At 36.3% G+C, this 6,140-nt stretch overlaps 1 pseudogene; it reads left to right on the top strand.

The window, feature by feature from the left end:
* Positions 1-254: 254 nt before the first annotated feature.
* LOC104108223 (plasma membrane ATPase 1-like) lies at positions 255-5,833 on the top strand (annotated as a pseudogene).
* Positions 5,834-6,140: the final 307 nt, after the last annotated feature.

Here is a 6,140-nt window from a genome sequence, read left to right as displayed (position 1 = left end):
TACGTGACTAGTTATTCCTCAAGTTGGAGCTTCATTAAGATTGTGCTATTTCGAATTTTACAAGATTTGACCATCCTCCCTTATGTATCTATTTATTAAAATTCCATTACAAGGTACTAGGAAATAAAAAGAGCATTCTGCTAAAAATAAAAAAAAACAGAGACGTTCTTCGGAGTGTTTAAAAGGTTCTCCAATTACAACGTTGGTTTAGAATTCCATATAAAGTTTCTCCTATTACATATTGGTTTAGAATTACTTATACCAAATCCAACCAAAACTAGGTTCTTCATTACATTATATATACACAAACGGCCTACCTTCTCAAGTTGCCTTCCAAAATACTTACTACCTTTGCCCTTCATTACATATCTGCAACTATAGACTATGGCGACGCCGACGGTCACAGTCATTAGATCGGATTTATCAGGTGTGGGTATATCAGATCAACGGCTTCGTCAGAATGGATTCACCAGAACTAGAATAATCGATGTGGTTCCGAGAAGATCATCACCGCCAAATTTCGAAGCCGCTCAGAATGAGAGGCCTTCACCACCAGCGACAAAGGCTTCAATAGAGGCACTGCCAATTATTCATATTGTAAAACATGAAGAAGAATGTGCTGTTTGTTTGTTGGAGTTTCAAGTTGGGGAAAAAGCTAAAGAGATGCCATGTAAACATCGTTATCATTCGAGTTGTATTAACAAGTGGTTGGAGATACATGGATCATGTCCAGTTTGTAGGTATAAGATGCCCGTGGAGATACCGGAATTAGTTAGCAGCAGCATTAATCAGTATCCTTTAGAAATTAATAACACACTCTTAGCTCATCCTATTCAAAGGCGGATCCAGAATTTTGAGTTTACGAGCTTTGGATTCTAAAAAACTAAATAAATTATGTTTACATATTTTGTGGATTTGTTAACACAAATACATGATTTTGGCCAAAATTACTAAGTTATACCGAATGTGTAACTAGAATTCTAGCTTCGCCCTTGATTATGATTAAATCTTGTGGATTATTAGAAAAGCTTGTATTTACTTAGTACTTATGGATTTGAGTTTTAAGTTCATCTTGCTTTGTATTGGATTGAAGTTCAACAGAGTTTTTCAAACTGTGTGATCAGAATGAGTAATACTAGTATGATTTGCAAATCAATGTTTTGTTTTTTGATTTGGTTTATTATTTCAATTTCCACTTAAAATAGTGAATTTAAAGTTTGAAAAATTGATTTGAAGAATATTCAAGTGACATAATACTCTCTTTTCAATGTCAACTTCAAATACTTTTTTTTTAATTAAACCAAATATTGTCCAATCCCCTACATAGTAACACCTATTTTCTTCCAAACGTATGAATTTAAAGTATTTGATGAAATGCATAACAAAATATTTATGTTTTAAAATGTGAGCTTGTCCTCGTGAGAACAAGTGTTTTGCACTTTTGCAAGTTGATGATATTTGTTTTTTGAACGCATTAAATTGTGATTAATTAGTAGGTATGTAGTTAATAATTTAGTTTTCTCTCTTTTCAGTAATGCGGACATGCAATCCATTTTGTTCGAGCAAATGTGCTAGCCAAAATTGTCGGACTGCTGCCAAACATTTGAAAAAGTATTTGTAAATGTAGGAAATCTGTTGCATAAATTGTGGGATTTGCCAAAAATTTTAGGAAGAAAATGGGACATGTGTCAGTCATCCCAGAAGAAGTTGGAGAAATGTACAGCAGTGGAATCCAATAATAACTGCAGCTTGCAAGCTTTTGGTGACAGTTCATACTCTTTCACTACATTGTATAAGGTGATTAAAGCAGAGAAGAAATAAATACAAAGAAAAAACAAATTTTGAAGAACATCAGTACTAAACCACATTCATTCAAATCGCACAGCTATTGAAGACACACTCGTCTTTCTTACCAAAGGTCCGTTTTAGCCTTTGTATTAATTTTAGTATGTGAGTCCCTGCAATTTTTATAAATGATTCATCCCATGTTGTGAATTTATGTATTATGATATATAAATCTGCTCTGTTTGATATATGAATGAAACTATGAAAGTATGAGAATCAGATTTGTGAATTAGTTTGTTCAGATCATGTTTCAAGGGAGAATTTTGTTTCAACTGATATGAAAAGTAAAAAGTAATTAAATTAAGTGTATCTTGTCCTCTTTTAAGTTAGTTTTATAGGTAAAAAAAAACATGATGTCTCAATGTTTGACCTTTGCTTCACTTAAATGCTGCATTTTAGAAATATGATTAAAACAAAGCACGTGAAAAAACATGGAGAAAGTTTTAACTGAATTCACTTGGAGAGTTGATCTTAGTATAGAGGGTTCGATATGCTATAGTTATTAGTTTTTATAGGAGTATTAATATAAGGGTCGAAGACTGAGACATAAGACGTACAATGCTTTGTATTTATTGACCTTAAAATGCTTTTAATCCGTCTATAACCCTGTGTTGTGCTTTCTCATGCATACTAAAGCACATAATTAAGTTGGTTTATTCTGTTTGCTCAAAAGTTATATAGCATCTAAATGCATTTCCTGTTGAAACACCTTGTCCTGAAAGAGAGTCAAGATTTTATAAGCTTAATGTGATATCTATAAGTTTCGACATATGCAACCTTCGATCCCATGTATTTAGAAATCTATTTTTCATTCGAATGTCAAGCACTGCGCTATTTCACCTAGCTGCATTTGTTTTACCTATTTGAGGATCTTTTCAATGTGTGATGGGCCTAAAAAAATTCAACTGTCTGTACATTAAATATGAATTAGTGCACAGTACAAGAAATTGGTAAAGGACAAGGAAGTACGTCTTAATGTTTTGTGGATTTTGCTTTTCTTTTCTTTCCGGAAAGGACAAGGAATTTTATACACATTGCACTCTGAATTTGATTGCTCTTGTGATATGTTGATAAGTTAAAAGACTGTCTCATATTTGAGATAGAAAATGTGCTTAATCTTAATTTGTTCTGCTCTTGTGATCAGAAACTGTCTTGACTAGGGAGAAGAAGTTGAGTAGATGGGAAAGAAGCCTAATCAGTTAGATGCCTTCTTGAAGGAGGCTGTCGATTTGGAAAACATAGTCATTGAAAAAGTGTTTGAGAATCTGAGATGTAACAAGGAGGGTCTTACTTCCGCTGCTGCCAAAGAAAGGCTGGCCATTTTTGGGCGCAATGAGAAGGAAGAGAAAGAGAGCAAAATCTTGAAATTTTTGGGATATATGTGGAACCCTCTCGCATAGATTATGGAAGCTGCTGCTATCATGGCACTTACTCTTGCAAATGGAGGAGGAAAGCCTCCAGATTGGCCGGTTTTTGTAGGTATCATTACATTACTTCTATTTAACTCAAATTTCCACTTTTCCATGGGAGATTAAAGCTGATAATGTGGCTTGGTTCGCTCCAAGGCCCAGAGTTCTTCGAGATGGACGTTGGATTCAGGAAAATAGTTCTGTCCTAGTTCCTGGGGACATAATCAATGTCATAAGGGGAGTCGTAGTTCCTGCAGATGCTCGTCTTCTGGACGGTGATCTGGTGAAAATTGACGAGTCTACTTTGACTGGTGAATCTCTTCCTGTAACAAAAGGTCCTGGAGATTGTGTCTGCTCTGGTTCAATCTGTACACAAGGAGAAATAGAAGCGGTCGTCATTGCTACAGGAGTTTGTACCCGTTTTAGGAAAGCTGCCCACATTGTTGGCAGTTCCAACCAAGTGAGATGCTTTCAGAAGGGTGTGAATGCTATTGAAAACTTCTTCATCTGTTTTGTTGCAGTGGTAATGATAATAGAAACAATTGTCATGTACTGTATCCAACACCGCAAATACCGTCTTCGGATTGACAATCTTCTTGTGCTGCTCATTGGCGGTATTCCAATTGGCATGCCAGCTATTCTCACAACTATAACGGAAAAAGGTGCTTCTTATCTTGCTAAAGGAGGTGCAACTACAAAAAGCACAGTTGTACTGGATATGGCTGGCATGGATATGCTTTGTTGTGAAAAGACAGAGATCCTAACACAAAACTAGCTTTCTGTTCAGGAAAGCCTTATTGAGGTTTTTGCCGAAGATATTGATAAAGATACTGTTGCTCTTATGGCAGCTCGAGCCTCTAGTCCGATGAATCGTGGTACAATTGATTCTCCTTTTTTCGAGAACCTAGATGATCCAAGGGAGGCACATGCTGGCCTTCGTGAAGTTGCCTTTCTTCCTTACAGTCCGACTGACAAGCGGACAACACTTACTTATCTTGATGGTGAGGGAGAAATGCATAGAGTCAGCATCGGTGCAGCAGAACATATCCTAAATCTTGCACACAACAAGTCAGATATAGAACATAGAGTTCATGCTGTGATTCACATGTTTGCTGAGAAAGGTTTGCAGTCAGTTGCTGTGGCATACCAGGAAGTTCCAGATGGAAGGAAGGAGAGTGCTGGGGGTCCATGGCAACTAATTGGTCTTCTGCCTTTGCTTGATCCACCATATAGTCCACAGTCAATAACGGCATTGTTAAACGGGGGAGTGAATGTCAAAATGATTACAGAGGATCAACTGGTATTCGCAAAAGAAACTGGGCGCCGCCTGGGAATGGGGACTAATATGTATCCTTCATCTGCTCTGTTGGGACAGACTCAGGATAAATCAATTGCTGATATACCAATTGACGAACTCATAGAGAAGGCTGATGGTTTTTCTAGTGTTCTCCCTGAACACAAATATGATATAGTAAAGCACTTGCAATCTAGGAAGCATATATGTGGAATGACTGGTCAGGGAGTCGACGATGTTCCTGCTTTAAAGAAAGCAGACATTGGGGATGGCTATTTGTGATGCCACAGATGCGGATTTTAGTGCTGCTGACGTTCATATCATGGAACCTAGACTAGGAACCATCCATCGTACTATTTTGACCAGTCGATCAATCTCAGAGAGGATGAAAAACTACACTGTGTATGTTGTTTCCTTTACAATCCGTAATGTGCTTGGTTTTACGCTTTTGGCTCTAATCTGGAAGTTTGACTTTCCACCTTTTATGGTCCTTGTCATTGTAATGCTTAATGATACATTCATTTTGGGAGTAGCAAAAGATTGTGTCAAATCATCTCCTCGGCCTTTTATTTGGAATCAGTCTGAGATTTTCACTACTGGAATTGTTCTTGGTGTCTACTTGGCAATGCCAACGGTCATATTCTTCTGGGCAGCATATGAAACAAATATCTTTCCACGATTATTTGGAGTATTACCATTTGAGAAGGCAACAAGTGAAGACTTGAAGAAGTTTGCATCAGCAATTTACCTTCAAGTTAGCAATAGCAGTTATTCCCTGATATTTGTCACAAGAACTCGAAGTTGGTTACCTGGTTCCCTTCTTGTGAGTAGCTTTGTGATTGCTCAACTTTTTGCCAACATGTTAGCTGTTTATGCAAATTCAACGTTTCTTGGAATTGTAGGAATTGGCTGGGATTGGGCAGGAGTAATCTGGCTCTACAATTTAGTATTTTACATCCCTCTTTATTACATAAAGTTCTTCAATAAGCACACGCAGAAAGGATTTTTGAAAAGCACACGCAGAAAGTTTGTCAATGAGTGTTTAGAGGAGAAGACGCAATAATGACAATCAGCTCGGACTATTTGTCAAGTAGCAGAATTAGCTACTGCAGACTTTGATATTAAATTTTAGTTTAGCACCAAATTAAAGCTAGTAATTTATCGAAAGGAGTTAATTTTGTTCTAAAGCCTGTGAGGTGAGTCTTTATATCTGAACCTCAAATTAAAGCGGGTCAGTCACTCATTCATATGTCCTTATTTATATCTAAATGACATGATATTTTTTAAATGCAACTTTAATATATCAAACTTCATGCTTAAAATGTCCTTATTTATCTTCTAATCGCTCTTGTATTGTATTGAAAGTTATAACCTTCCAATTGTAGGCCAACTATATACGGGAAAAGTTTCAAATTTGTTCATGTTATTTTCGAAATTGCTCAATTATATTTCATAGTAATACTTTTGGTTCAAATTCACCTTTAAACTGTTTCATATTTGGGCGGACCCATGTCAAAATATACTTCAAGATAAAATTTTCAAAATTACCCCTTTACTTTTGACTATAACTAAAAATTAACCTTTATTATTCT

Source organism: Nicotiana tomentosiformis, chromosome 2, assembly GCF_000390325.3.
Source record: "Nicotiana tomentosiformis chromosome 2, ASM39032v3, whole genome shotgun sequence".
Classification (NCBI taxonomy): Eukaryota; Viridiplantae; Streptophyta; class Magnoliopsida; order Solanales; family Solanaceae; genus Nicotiana; species Nicotiana tomentosiformis.
Note: the sequence above shows the minus strand (reverse complement) of the source record. Positions and strands in the feature narration are given on the sequence as shown.